The following is a 15,219-nucleotide window of genomic DNA, read 5'->3' as shown; positions in this document are numbered from 1 at the left end:
CAGTGGGGTTGTGCCAGGCTTGCCAGCCTCAAAGCCACTCTCTAGCCCCAACACTAACGTGCTGGCCCCAGTGGCTCCCGCCAGGGTCTAGGGCCCTCTGCGAGCCATGGTGGCCTCTGCCCCTGGCAGCCCTGCGCTGGAGGGAGGAACTGTGGGCCCAGCCACTCCTTCCCACGCTTAGCCCTGGGGAGCTCCATCTTCTGAAGGCAGGAGGTACTCCTGAGTGTTCTTCGTGGTAGCTAATGTGAGCACTGGTCAGGCAGGTCCACCACGGGGCATGGAATTGCACACTCAGATACATGCATTTCTATACACATGTGTCTGTGTGTTAGGTGGTGGTGGTGGTGGCGGCGGTAAAGAAACTTCATCTTCAGATTCCTGGTTCAGGCTGAGCCTACTCAATGTGGTTCTGTGTGCATGTGGTGGTGGTGCATGTGGTGGTGGTGGTGGGGGCGGGTCTTCCCCGTGACAACTTTCACTGCATGACTGGTATAAGTGCAGCAATCCTGTTGCGAGTGCTGTGTGCCTCCCATGCTTTAGAGTTCTTGACACTTTACAAACCACTCACAATTCCATTTTTCCCCTTTGCCCTCCCAGGAAAGAAGGAGGGAAGATATTGGCATCATCCCCATTTTCCAGATAAGGAAACGGAGGCTTACAGAGAGGAAGGGAGTTACCCCTGTTGACAGAGTGAGACAGTGTCAGAACCCACCCAGGAAATGGGGCTGACGGCCAGCCCATGACTGCGTTGTCCGGTTACATGGATGTCCTGGCCACCAGGCTCACTCTTTCTGAATGGGCGGCGGGCTCAGGAACACTAACATGAGGGCCACTTCCTCCCAGGTGCTGAAGCTAAGTCGAGGGAATGCTTCAGCTCCAGAAAGACTTGGAGACTCCAGGCCTCTCCAGGGAAGCCACGACGGTAAAGGCAGAGATGGAGACAGAGAGACAGAGATGGAGAGAGAGGGGAGATTGTTTTGCTCTAGGACGCCCACTGCTCAGGGGAACAAGTCCTTGGGCCAAAGCAGAAATCTGCCCACTGCTGGCTGGGTCTGCCCTCCTACAATCCAGTGAGCATTTCAGACTGCAGACACATGGACCAGATGCTAGGTGCTGATCAGAGGCTTATGGCCTCTGGCTTTCTCTGCTATCCTGAGACTGCCCCCGCTGAAGGTACCCCATCTCCAGCCATGTCACCCAAGGCCCCTTATACTGGGTACTTTCTGTATACTCGGCCCCTGAATTCTCTCCTTTACTCCTCATGCTCACGCTATAAGATGAGAACTATCTTTTTTACAGATGAGGAAACTGAGGTCCAGAGACCTGCCAAGACCACGTGGCTAGTAGGAGCTTGGGCTGTGTCCACATGCGTGTCTGCTTCCATCTCCTAGCCTCTGCCCCAGCACAAGCACCCTCACCGAGGAAACCAACAGCATGCCTGGCTCGGCCTTAGGAAGAAAGCCCCGTTCCTCCTCCAAGGAGCTCTTCACTACACAGCTCTTTTAAATCACTAATTTTGTTATTGGAAAGCGTGTTGAGGATCACCTTTTATATTGGCCACATCATCCACGTGTGAATTAACCTAGAGAACAAACTCTTAGAAGTGGAGTTACTGGGTCACTTGGGCACTTATACTTTTAATAAGCACTTTCCAGGTTCATTTCATCTTGGAGCTCTCCAGCAAAAAGGTAAAAATGGGGTAGTACTCCATATTTATTTCTTCCACCCTCACCCTGCCAACTATCCCTCTATTCACCCCACCTATCACACATGTATACACCCCAATATCCAACTTTTCCGTCCAACACTTATCCATCTAAATGCTTGTCCATCCACAGGTCCATTCATCCACCCATCCATCTAAACATTGTTAGTCTCCACTTGCCCATCCATACATGCTTCCAACTCACTCAGCAGATATTTAGATATTTTCAATTTCTATACTGTGCCAATCCTATGCTAGATCTATAGGGCATGCAGAAATTGAAATGAAGTAATTTTCTTGTGTTCAAGGAACTCTTGGTCCAAGCTTGTATTCACTCCAGGTCACCTTTCAGATGACTATTTGTCATGCTCCTCCTATAAGTCAAGTGCTGCTCCGGGTACTGGGCACAGATAAAACACTGTTAGTATATCTCTACTTTACAGATGAGGAAACTGAGGCTCAGAGGTTAGAGTAGCAGCTGGCTCTAGAATCCTGATGTTCCCATTATAGCCTAAACTTTAGTATAAGTACTGGTGCCAGGGGTTGCTCAAGGAGGTTGCTGTGGTGTTGCAGGCATGTGTGTTGGGGAGAAGGAAGTGATGAGGGTATTGCTCCCTCGCTGGGGCTCAGTTTACCTGCACAGAGCCTCAGCCAACACAAATCATGGTGGCTTAGCAGGAACATGGGAGAGCCCAGAGTGGGAGCAAGCCAGTGCCACCTTCAGTGAGGCCACCTTGGTGTCCAGTGTCAGATCCCATTTGAACTGAAGTGACCCTGGTGGTCTCCTGGGCACCACATGGTACACAGCCCGCACCCTGGGCATGGGTGAACGCTGGCTCCAGGGTCCCAACTAAAGAGGAAGTTTCCACAGCCAGCTGAAGGAACCCATTGAACAAAAAGGCCTGGGTCAGCTTGGGAGGAGCCTGAAGGGAAGTACAGAGGAATCCCAGGTCGATAACAGGCCTCAATCCCCTGTCCTCAGGCTGCAGACAACCAGGACAAAGGGTCTGTGGTGGCCCATGTGGCCAGCAGGGGGCACTGTTGACAAACTTATGTGCCCAGAGGGCTAGAAAGCTACACTGGAGGTTTGGGACTCTCACCGGGTCCTCCTTTATTGTAGTGAGAATCTGTGTGCCCCCAACCAGAGGGGCTTTGAGAAGACTTCTCTGGCTTTCTAGGCCTTTGTTTCCCCATTTGTAGAGCAGAATGGTGAGGTGAGGAGATTAGATGGTCTCATGAGGCTCTATCTCTAAGTGGGAACTTTTCCCAGGATGGGCATGGTGTTTTTGTCTGGGGTCAGAGACCTAGTGGGGCCTTGAGAAAATATTTGTTGAATGACTGATAGATCATTTCTGGAGCCCAGGGGCACTCAGCCCACCCAGGGAAGCCCCTAGCAGGCACTAGGCATCCGGATCCACCCAAGCAGTAACCTTTGGGCCCAGAGGAAGGAGGGCCACAGATCTCACTTTAGGAAGCAAACAGAAAAGGGGGGAACAGAATTGTCCAAGTTCAGGACAGTCTCCATGCTGGCTCATGGCAATCCTGCCTTGAAGCCAGTGGCTGGACTGATTTGGCTTTTGGATTCAAAGATTCTCAAATATCAATAGCCAAAGGTGCTTTGAGGTCTTGCACCAACCTAACAGTTCAGTGGTTTTATCTGGGGGAGCTCAAGACCCACAGTGATTCGTCCAAGGCCACACAGCACGTCTGGGCTGGGTACAGGTCCCAGAAGACTTTTCTCCCAGGTTAGGGCTCCACGTTATAGAAACCAAGAAATGAATGGCTGGGCCTGGAACACCTGTGAGACCTAGAAGGTGAGTGGCAGCTAGCAGGAGAGACATCATAGATCGCAATTGTGCATCATGTGGGTCTTAATCTACAATAAAAGAACAAAATGTCTGGCTGGTCAAGGAGGCACTCATAGGTGAGGTGACATTTTTAAATCGCTGAGATCAATGGAAAACTGGGGTTATTAACATCAGGAATAAATGGGGCTGGCAGCTCCAGACCTCGCATAAGAGGGGTCAGGGCCTGGAAGGCTAAGGGTTCCTGGCATGGAGAGAGAAGGGGGAGGGGCTGAAGGAGGAACGAGAGAGGTAGTTCACTGAGGAGCAGTCTGGGATCTTCCATCTCTTCTGAACCTGCTCTGTGCAGGCACCAGCCCAGATCCTGTGCATTGCTAATTTACTTAGTCCTACAAGGTTCAGAGAGTTGGTGTGACTTGCCCAGGGTCACATAATGGGGAAGGTGTTGGGCTGAGATTCAACATTTTTGCCTTTCTGTTTCTATGATGTTCTTTCCACTCCACCAGGATTGAAGTTCAGAGCCTCTTGAAAGTTCCAAACCCAGGCTGTGACTGGGCCCAAAGAGATGTCTCACTGGTTCCACTCCAACTGTCCAAATCCACCTACGTGCTCTGAGGCCATCCCAGTACTACTGGGCTCCCTGCACGCTTGCTAGCATGGCAAAGTGGCGGTGTTCAGTGGCCAGCAGAGGTCGCCCTCTGCCGTGGGAGTGTTGCTTGGCCATCTCTGCCTCCCTCCTGAGAGACTGGATTCCTATAAGCCTTTACAAGTCACTATAAATCCTCCATGGCTGCAGCTCCAATGCCCACCGCAGCGCTCCCTCCCAAATGGAAATCGCTGTCAGCCTGGCCCCCTGTCCCGGGTGCACCCATGGCCCCAGCCCTTCCAGTTGCCTGTCTGCCTCTAAATGGGAGTGGGCCCAAGCAGTCAAGCCCTCACCTGCTTTGGCTCCTGGTCCTCCCCACTGGTCTGAGCAGACTCAGCCTGAGATGATGCAAAGCTTGGGGGTCCCTGGAGGGAACTCTGCTCTGACACCCTTCTCCAGGCCTCAGTTTCCCCGTATGTAAAATGAAGGCTAGGCAGCCTTTGGCAGCTCTTCATAATCCAACATCTCATGATTTCTGTGTCAGGAGCTCCAACTGTTTGGAAAATTTCATCTTGACAAGTGTAGAATGCTTGGCTTTCGAAAGGCAAAGCAAGCCTCTCCCAAGGCCGGCCCAGGAAACTCCTGGAGAACTGCTGTTCCGGGGAAGCCTAAGACTGCAGACGCTGCTCCTTTCTTAGCTACACCCTTGTCCTTGCTTGGCTTAACTGCACGTGTTTAAGTTTTCTGACTGATGGTGCCATCTGGGTTGGCTGGTCTTCCCAACTCCTAGTTGAGCTCTTGAAGGGCAAAGCTTCCATTATATTTCTTAGTACCTAGTATAGCACTGAGTTTACCTTAGCAGTGCCTTGCACAGAAGACACGCGCCAGAAAAGTTAGTTGCTATTATGCACACAGGGCTGCTCAGAGTAGAATGCTGAGAGCCGAAAGGGTGCCCGGGGACCACCTGGTCCTGCGCCCTCATGAGGCAGGATACGAGGCAAGAGCTGAGAGAGGGGAAGGACACAGAGGGAGACAAGAACTGAGTGGGACTGGAACCTATCTGGCTGCTCCAAGTTGGGCCCCAGGTTGTCTCAGGGCTCCCTGGAAGCATGCCTCTTGATCTGAAAGGTTGGAGGAGGCACATGGCTCTTGCACAAGCTCTGCTCTGGACCTGGGGAACAGGGTGCTGTTAGCTACCCATGGAAATGTGGATGTAGCCCTCGAGGCAGCTCTCTGGGGTGGCAGGCCAACATCAGCTGTACTAACACGTGTGTTTTATTTTTTACTTTGAGGCCAACAAGTTAACCAGTCCACTTAACACACATGCACCTGGGGCAGAGGTTTCGCTTATGTGCATGCACACTCGCACACATATGTACCCCTATGCATACTTAAGACTAGGTACATGCACATACTTGAGTGCTGGCACAGATGCACTTGAGCACACACATCTCATGACAGCTTGCACAGGCAAGTGGCGGGGTCCCCAGGGGAGCTGTGTGAGCAGTGGTGTGCAGCAATGATTCAATCACCATGCACATCTGCAGCTCAGGTCCCCTGGGGCGAGTGATGCTGGCAGCGGGGTGGAGGGTCTATACCCACAGCTCGTAGAGCAGAGGCTGCGTTCTAAGACATCACCAGGGCCAACGAGCTTAGGACCTTCCCACTGCTCAGCGTAATGGGAGACATTTAGGTTCCAGGGGACCTATCACGGCCAGTCCCTTTACCAGCTCTCAGACTCTGAGAGGGGCAGGTATCACGGGCCCTGGATTCAGCAGCGACCCACCAACCCTGAACATGACAGACTCAGTCTAGGTCTTCCTCATCCTGGCTTCTACCTTCTAATGCTTCCAGGCGTACCCGGTGTCCTCTACATGGGGTTGCTTCCTGTCTCCCGGACTGTGTTCTGAAGGTCACATTTCCATCTTTGCCTCTGCCCCTCATCCCCAAATGCCTGGCTCCTTCATCTATCAAAGACTGGTTCAACTATCACCCTCTTTGTTGGTTTACCCGAGCAGAACCACTCACTTCTATTCCTATGTCCCCGGTGTCTCTGTCATGAACCCCATCTTGGCAGTGGTAGACTGTGGTGTATCTTTGCATCCATTTCTAGGGATTCCCAGAGACCAGCCCAGGGCCTGGTACCCAGCAGGTACTCGGCAATGCTCATTAGATGGATGGACAGTTGGGTGGATGGATGGCCATCATGATCCAGAGTGGCAAGAGCTGAAAACCCAATGACCTAGCCCTAAGCAGAGGGTCTTGGGACTCAGAGAAACTCCAGTAACCCAGTCCAAGATTCCCAAAAAGAGATGCATGTATCACTGGTGTATTAAGAATGAGTTTTAGGTGGTCCATGGGCAAACCTTTTACATATTCAGAGTGAAATATATGGACTACAACAATTATCACTGCTGAGTTTGTGGATGTTGTTATTTAGGATAAGGTTAAATTAAGGAGCAATGGCGGATCTAAGTGGATTAAAAAGCCACTTTAAACATAATATAAATGGGATGAAAGTGACTAAGGTTAGGGAAGCACTGATATAGTCCAACGTTTCCCTCATCTTCAAGGCGAAGGAACAAAAGCTCAGAGAGGTGCAGGAGCTTCTGCTGGTCACACAGCGTGATTCTTCCACTCCCAATCTGTGGTAGCCTGTACCAGGCCTGCTGCCTCGAGTCAGATGAAGAAGGTGGTAGTGAAGCAAGGATTGGCAGAGGAGAGTGACTTTGTGCCCTATCCCAGGGAAGTCAGGGAAGAGCAGAGGGCACAGATGAAAAGGGGAGAGGGAGGCAAGAGGCAGCTCCAGGTGGCCGCCAAGAAACAGCTGTTTCCCACTCTTGGCCGGGCAGCTGGAGCAGGCCCTTGGGCCAGCTCGAGGCCTTGAGCAGGGTGAGGCCCCTGAGAGTCAGATCTTCCAGGCTGTTTGAGGTTGTAAGAGGCCGCTTTATCTCCCTGAATGTGTGTCCACAACTGTCAAACAGGAAGGTACCTCCCTTCACTGCCTCACTGGGCTGAGGAGGTGACTAAGTGAAGTCACTTAGGGGACAGTGTTCTGAAAAGGGAAATTCCGATTTGAGTGCCAGCTATTCTAAATCCAATTTCTCCCTCCTCAACTCAGGCAGTGCCCTATGCTATGACTTGACAAAGCCCCGCACCTCCTTGCCAGAGTTCAGATACCTTGGCTTGGCGCTTGGGGCTCCTGGAAGGGTGGACCCACTTTTTTCCGTGACCCAATCTCCCAGCACCCACCCTCATCTACAGGAATACCCATTATCAATGGTGGTCAATGAGATAACACAATGTACTGCTGGTGTTTCAGAGTGGGGGTTTCCTGAGGACTGGTCCCACCCTGCCATGTCTGACAACCTGTTCCAGGACACAAAAGTTAATCCAGAGGTAGGACAACTTACTTGAGGACGTGGGTCAGTGTTGCACTGACAAAGGCACTAGCCTACTGGCCTGACACACACTGGACTGGGAATCCCAGCTATGCCTGGGTGTGCCTCATTCCTCTGGAGCATGTGATGCCTTAGCATGCCCTTGAGGCCAAACCTTCCTGTCACCCTCTGGTGGCACTCCAAATCCCCGACCTCAGAGTAAACTTCCTCTGGCAGCTTCTCTCTCTAAAAGGTGAAGGAGGGTTAGATTCAGCCCTGGACAGGGTCCCACACCCATGGCAGGCCTGGACAAGGTACCAGATTCAGCCCTGGATAGTCATTCCTAAGGCTATGCCCTGCTTTTTGTGTACTCAGGTTGGGAAGAGAAACCAAACAACTACTGAACCTATATGTGTCAGCCACTAGGTTCTTCATTGATAGCATCTCACTTTAAGCCTCAGAATTCTACTGTAATGTTCTAATTACTATTAACATACTACAGTGAAGAAACTGAGGCTCAGAGGTCAAATGACTTGCTCAAAGTCACACTACTGAGAAGTGGCAGTGCCAGAACTTGAACTCAGGTCTGATTACAAAGCCCAGGATGTTTTCCTTCATCACACTCTCCTTCTCTACGGGAATGTAGTAGACCTTCCTCAGTTAGACACTTTCTTCCAGGGCCCCGATGGCCTTGCATGTGAGGCAAGTGACTGTCATTGCTGTGAAGTGCTGAGGATGATGCAGAGGTAGGGAACTACAGTCCTGCCTGATGCTATTAGGTGCTGAGCCTGGGCCACAAGCCTTCCTCAGGACACCAGTGCTCAGGCAGTGGCTTTGACCTGGCTTTGTCTTGAGGCTCTTGTCTCTGAATCCAAACACTCACTGCCCACCTGCCATGTAGTGGGGAAGAGAGAGGGTAGGAACAGTTCCTTGAGAGCCATTGGAGGATCTGAGGTGGGATGATGCTAGAAAGGGAGCCAGGCCTCCTAACCACCAGCTGGCACCCTCTAGAAGGTTGTAAATACCCTGCAGATAATCTTACAGCTCTGGCTCTCGGGACAAAGAGGTGTTCCAAATATCCCCTCCCAACCTCCAGCTCTTCAAGCCTCCAAATCCACCTACCTGGCATTTGGCAGAAAGTCCAGGGCCAACGACATGCCCCTGGGAAAGCCAGAGAGAGCTAGACGAGCCCTTAAGGGCCAACTGGACACCACCCTAACCTCCTGCATCCATGGCAGGCATGGCTAAGCAGTCACTACACTCTTCCCTCTGCATCTGGACATGCCTACCCCATCCTCCACATGCCCTTCTGCCCGGTCTTTATTAACCACCTATTATGGACACATGAGAAAAAAACTTCTGGGCGGCCCATCTTTGAAAGGAGAGTAAACAGAAGCCCAGACAGGAGAGGGCTTCGCCTGAGGTCACCAGCCAGTCAAGACATGAACAGAATTCCACATGCAGATTTCCTGATTCCTAACTTTGTCCTAAACTGAGGATCAGAGTCGGGTTTCTCTAAAGTTGAGAGCCCACATGTGGACCACTCAGGCGAGCCAGCCATGCTTCGACAACCTTATATTACAGCCTCATAGCAGCTTGCAGACAAGTACTATCCCATTTTGCAGTTGAAAAAACTGAGGCTCGGGGGGTGGGTACTTTTTACCCAGTCGCATAGAGAAGTATGGCTGACCTAGGACAGCAGCTGTTCCTCCCAAGCCTGGGCTTTTATTTTTACTATGCCTCTCCCTTTAGTTAACTGCTATAAACGATCAGATTTTGTTTTAATTTCTCAAAAAATAAAAAATTAGGGCAACAAAAAAAAAAATCAGAATGCAGACAGTTATTTGAGCTAAAAGTGAAATATGAAAAAAAAATAGTCCTCATGGCTTAGATCGGAAGGGGATCTGGAGATCCGCTCAGGCTTATTTACAGATGGAGAAAATGAGGCCCAGGGCAGGCCTCAGAGGGAGACCAGAGCCTTGATGGCCCCACCACGGGTCAGAGGTGGGACCAGGGCCTATGTCCGGTCTTCCTTGAACTTCTCGGCTCTCTCTGCCCCTAACCCAGAGTCTAGGCGCCCTCTGTAGATGCCTGCCCAGGCCAAGCCTGTGGCCACAGATAGCTCGAATATGCAGGGCTTGCCTTGAGGAGCTCCTAGCAGCCTGGAGGTAGGGGTAGGGTAGGACAGGGTGGCTGCGGAAGGCTGTGCCAAGGCTGAAGAGAACAAGGTTCTGCTCCTACTGGGAAACCTTTGTGGTTTTCTTCTGAAAAAGCCCTATGAGGTCCCCATGGCTCTGTGTGGAGATTTTCACCATCCCAACTAGGCTGAGGTGGGCATACAGACCCCGCAAGCCACCGGCCCATGACACAGGGTGGGAGAGAGAGGGTGGCGGGAAAGCAGTCTTCTGGATCTGGTGTCCATTACTCTGCCTATCATCTGGTCTGCATTGGGAGAGTCTGGGTATAAGGCTATTCGCGAATTGGGCCTCCTCGTCCCAGGTTGGGTATGGGGGCCTCATCCCTGGAACTCTCAAGCGATGGGCACCCCACAGGCAACCTGAAAACATACTTCCTGATATCTGCTGAGACAAAAATTCAAGCTAGGTGCTCCAAAGTTGTGCGCTGACTTGATGCACTAATTATGCAAGGCACTCTACAGTTTACAAAGCACTGGTGTCATAACCTCATTTGACCATTTATCAGCTCATTTTACATCGGTAGTATGGCTTAGCGGTTAAGGATACCACGCTGCCTGTGTTCGAATCCTGACTCTGCCATTTGCTCTTTTCTGTGACCTGGGACAAAATGCTGTCCTCTGAGCACCTCAGGCTTCCCATCTGGAAACAATAATAGTGCCTACTTCACAGGCTGCTGTGTCCGTTAAATGAGGTAGTGAATAGGAAGCACTCATTGGCTCTACACAGGGCCCAGGTGGGCCTTATCATTTCCATCACAGACAGGAGGAAACTGGGCAAAGAGGAGCTGGTGCTTGCTGAGGGGAGGGGGAGGGATTTAAAAGCCACCACTCTAGACACTAAGTAATCTTCAGCCTTTAAAAAAAAAACAACAAACTATTTTAAAACTTAAAAAGAAAAAAAAAAACCATTGCAACAACATCTTAGGCAGAAGCTACATTTATGCAACAATGAAAAGGGCTGTACTCAGGATGCAGGGGTGGGAGTGAGGCTGCCTGCTCCACTCACCCTCACATAGGCATCTCTGAGAACCACCTCATGGGTACAATGCTGAGCCTTGGAGGATATGGGTGGCTAAGGCGGGGGCTCCATGCCCACCAGCCAGAATGCCAGGTTGAGGAGATGGAGGGATTTGTTTTGGTGGCAAAGCCCAGTTGAGGAAAGTTCCAGAAAGAAGGAGAAATGGGAATATGTGCGCTGAGCACTGCTCCTTCAGAGCAGCAGCCTGAACACCCAGTGATATCTGTCCAGGTGGGCAGTGTCACTGATAAAGACAGAGAGATCAGAGTGGAACCACTGCCTCTTCTGGGTAAAGGAGGGTGGTGGCCAGGGGACCCCAGACGAGGCTGCCTGAGGTCAGTTCCTCCCTGAACAAAAGATTCTCTGGTCAGATCAGTTGGGGCAAAGCTGCAGATTCTACCCTCCTTCCAGAGATTACTAACTAAAGCACAAACGCCTGTGAAGGGACTTAAAGAATCTGGCTTTTCCCAAAGTTACTGGATCGGAAAACACTAAACATTTTTTTTTTTTTTACTAAACACATTTTAGAATTCCATAGAACTAGTTTTCCCAGAACTCACTTTGAAAAATTCAGACCTAAGGGTAGTGACTACAGGGTGGAGAGGCTGGACAGCAGGGAGACAGAACGCAGAGGAAGATGGGCAGGCGGGCAGGCGGGCAGGCGGAGGGAGGGGTGCCCGTCAAGGTAGGGGGCCAGAAACTGAAGTGTCTACAGGAAGAGAAGCCACAGGGCCCTCACCAACATGGGAAACCCTTCCCCCACCCCAAAGATGGGGGCCCTGGATTCTGAATCAAATTTCACGGCCAGCTTCGTGAAGCCACCACCACCGAGACATATCTAACCAGCCAGGAGCCTGCCCGAGGGCCCCCTCAGCTTCATGTCTTCAGCAAGGCTGACTCACAGTACTTCCTGGAAGGGTAAAGAGCTGGAAGGTCCCATGAGCTGCCCGAAGCACAGACTAAGCTGGCTGGGGAGAACGGCCCCTCCCCTGCTTTATCCAAGCCATGAACTCTAAAGGGAGGATCGCCCTAGCCATGGGACCCACAGGCACAGGCCAAGGTGGCCCAGACAGCTAGAGTTCTCTCCCTGAGGCCCTCACGGGGGGTGGTCTTCAGAAATCTCCATTCGTAATCAAATAACAATGAGTATACCGTGTGTCAGGTGGCACCTTTGGCATTTTATGTGAATTATCTTTATAACAATATAGCCAAATGTAGAGTGATTAGCACCATCTACAAACGGGAAAACTAACACTGAAATGATTAAGAAACTTGCCAAGATCAGAAAATGGCAAAGCTAAGATTCAAACCCATGTCTGTCAAACTTCAAAACCTAGCATCCGCCACCCAAACCAAGCCACCTCGGTACCGTCCTGGGGTTTAGAAAACTGTGCCACAGACAGGTGGGCTCCAGGCTGTCCTGAAGGAGGCCTTTCATCTCAGCTATCACTCATCATGCTCTATGCCAGCTCTGAACCAGCTGTGCCCAGACAAGTGGGACACACGGATGAGACATTGATCGTCAGGGGATTACTGGTCTGAGGAGGGGTGGGTCCCAAACATGCCAGCACACACGCAGTGCTGTGGACACACAATTGACTTCTCTGGTCCTGTCTTCTCAGCTCCTGAAAGACAGGGCTGATTGAGATATAACATCCATCTCCCCACACCCACTAAACCTATAATGATGGCAGAGGGCACTAGGCATTCCATGAGCACTCACTCTGCACAAGGCCCTTTCACACACGTTATCTCACCTAATTCTCACCCCAACCCAGGGAAGTGGGCTTCAGTGCTCAGACTTTACGTGAAGAAACTGAGGTCCAGAGAGGTTATGCAACTTACCTAATGTCACACAGTATGGCAGTGGGATTGCTTGGATAGAAACCTAGGTTTGGATCACTTCAAAGGCTCACCTAGCCGAATGCAGAGCTAGAAGAGGGTGCAGGGGAGGTCACTGTGATTGTGGCACTCAGTCTCTCGACTCTCTGCTCTGACCGTGGTGAAATGGGGGCTGGGTGAGATGATTCCTAAGGCATTTTCTAGCTTTAATGTTCTGGTAGGAGGATGTGGGAAGAAAGGATTAAACAACAAAAAAAGTAAGATGACATCCCTGACTTCCAAGAGCCTAAAATCTAGGTGAAGGCAAACTCATACCCACCCACCTGCTGGCAGTGCCCACAACAGGGGCCAGACCAGGGCGGGACTGCGGGCATCCCTAAAGGCTTTCTGAACGAAGGGCGGAGCCAGGCCCTGAAGGCCAGGAGGTTTGACCCCCAGGAGAGACAGTGTGGCCAGGCAGAGGGCCAAGGTGTGGGAGTGGGCTGGGATGGGTCAGGGAAGGCCTGTCTTATTTCGGACATAAAACCACATGCGCAGTGCCCTTTTGGCCAGACCAGGCCAGTCAGCCTGGCAGGGTGGCATCGGGGTCTTTCTTAAAGAGAAGGTATTGCAATGAAGGAGGATGCTCACAATTCATCTGCTTTTTAATTAACTCACCCTGCTGCCTTAAGTGATTCCCTGCTTACACTCATTCTTTTGAAAATTCCAAAGTGCTATTTCTGACCTGTGATTTACTATTGCCGTACGTCTCTATAAGCAGTGTTTTAGCTTAAGTGGCAGTTGCATATTAATTACAAAGTTAATTATGTGCTGTGTAATCATGCTGTAATTCATTAGTTTACTCTACACTCTGAGAGCCTCATGCTAATAGCGAGATCTGACAGAGGGTTTCAGGAATCACCAAGAAATTTCCGCTGAAAACCCAGAATGGGGCTGAAAAAAGACTTGAGACCCCATTAAGATACTTCCTCACGACCCATTTGCTTGACCTGAGGCCGGGTCTTTGTGCCCCTCGAGGCTGTCAGGGTGCTGGACTCATGCTGCCTGCAAACCTTCATCTGCTGAGGATAGTGGAAAACCCAGCTGGGTCTTGTTTTTTCCCCCACGGAAGTACAAGGACAGAAACAGAATTTGTTTAAAATTACTTACGGAACGGAGAGTCAGTTCTAGGTGAAAAATTAACTGCTCAGATCACCAAAACAAAGTGGCCCTGGGAACTGACCGTGGGGTTACCTGGGAGGAGCCTCGAGAGGACGCAGGTCTGAGGCAGTTGTTGAGATGGGGAGACCCAGGCCTAAGCAGGAGAGGGGCGTGTCTGGGATTTGGATCAAGGTTTCTTCTTTACATCCTTTTCCTTCTCGGCTGTGTCCCCAAAAGCATCCAGGGACCTTAAAGTGAGCACTGGCCATGTTTCTCTCCCTTCTTTCCTGTTTTGTTTTGTCTCCTAACGAAATAACCCGTGAGATCATTGGGACCTGGCTGTGTGTCCTGATTTCACTCCTTGGACAATCTCAAAATGCCACTGAAGCCCAGATGCCTGGTCTGTGAAAACTCCTTGCCTCCTTGCACAGGATCAGAAGATGAACTGGAAGAAAATGCAGGCACTCCAGACCCTGCCCATGCCTTGACCGCTCAGGGGACTCTTTTCTAGCACCACTTCTTCCCAGGCCCCATGTTGTCAGCCACCGAAGAATCTCCCATGCTCCTCCAATGGCATTTAAAAGTCAACGTGAGTAAAGATGGGCCTGCTGCCATCACCCTCCTCTCTCTCTCTGCAAACTGCGGATCAAATTTCAAGCCCTTTTTGCGTGAGGGGATACAAAGGCTGTGACCTATCCTGAACATAAGGATCTGGTGGCCGAGACCCTCTACTTTCCAAATATAAACTTGTTTGTTTTATTTCTGCTGACAGCTGAATGGAAGAAAAAAACAAAAACAAAAACGTGGAAGTCCTTCCCCTTCTGGCTCCAGTCAACAAGAGGAGAGAAGGACTCAGAGCCCCAGCTGGCATAGGAGGAAGATAAATAAGAAAAAAACAAAACACGTCCTTGTGCTACAGTGGAATGTTAAAAAAGAGGTGAAAAGCACAAGGTCGGGGGCAGATTTCGTTTTCTATAATTTCAGCAGGCTCAGGGTGGAGGCAGGATGCTGCCAACTCAACAGTTTCAGGGGGAATCACTTTTGAAGGGAACTCGTTTTTGGGGGGGAGGGAAGGGGCGTTTTAACAGTCAAAGCGCTGTGGTTTCCTTTCTGGGGAACACATTGGTTTCCCCGGCAACAGAGAAGTCCAGCCTCTAAAGTTCTGCCTGGAGACCATGGCCTGGCCTCGAATGCTCTCGACAATTACCCAAGGCCAAGGCTTCACCATTCTACTCCTGCGGGCAGTGAGCTGGGTGGGAGAGGTGCAAAAGTGTCAGCTCTGCAAAAATGTGGGCACCGGTCCCTGTCTCTCCCCCCAGTCCCTGTACTTATGCAAGCAGCTACTCATCCCTAGATCACTGCTTTCCAGGGCTTTATGGCTGAGCAGGTAAAAATGCCAGAAACAGCTTGGAAGCAAGCCTGCATTTGACAGCACCTGAGGATTCTGAGAAAGCAGGAAAGGCTCTGGGTTGGGCAGCTGATGGACCAGCAAAGCCAGGCCTCATGTCCAACATCCTTCAGCCCTGTGTGGCTGGCACAAGGGAAC

At 50.9% G+C, this 15,219-nt stretch overlaps 1 protein-coding gene across 1 annotated transcript in view; it reads right to left on the bottom strand.

Annotated features, from left to right (window-relative positions):
• ZMIZ1 (zinc finger MIZ-type containing 1) overlaps positions 1-15,219 on the bottom strand; it is a 228,870-nt gene that overhangs the window by 103,395 nt on the left and 110,256 nt on the right.

This window comes from Pteropus medius, unplaced genomic scaffold, assembly GCF_902729225.1.
Source record: "Pteropus medius unplaced genomic scaffold, Ma_sr-lr_union100, whole genome shotgun sequence".
Classification (NCBI taxonomy): domain Eukaryota; kingdom Metazoa; phylum Chordata; class Mammalia; order Chiroptera; family Pteropodidae; genus Pteropus; species Pteropus medius.
Note: the sequence above shows the minus strand (reverse complement) of the source record. Positions and strands in the feature narration are given on the sequence as shown.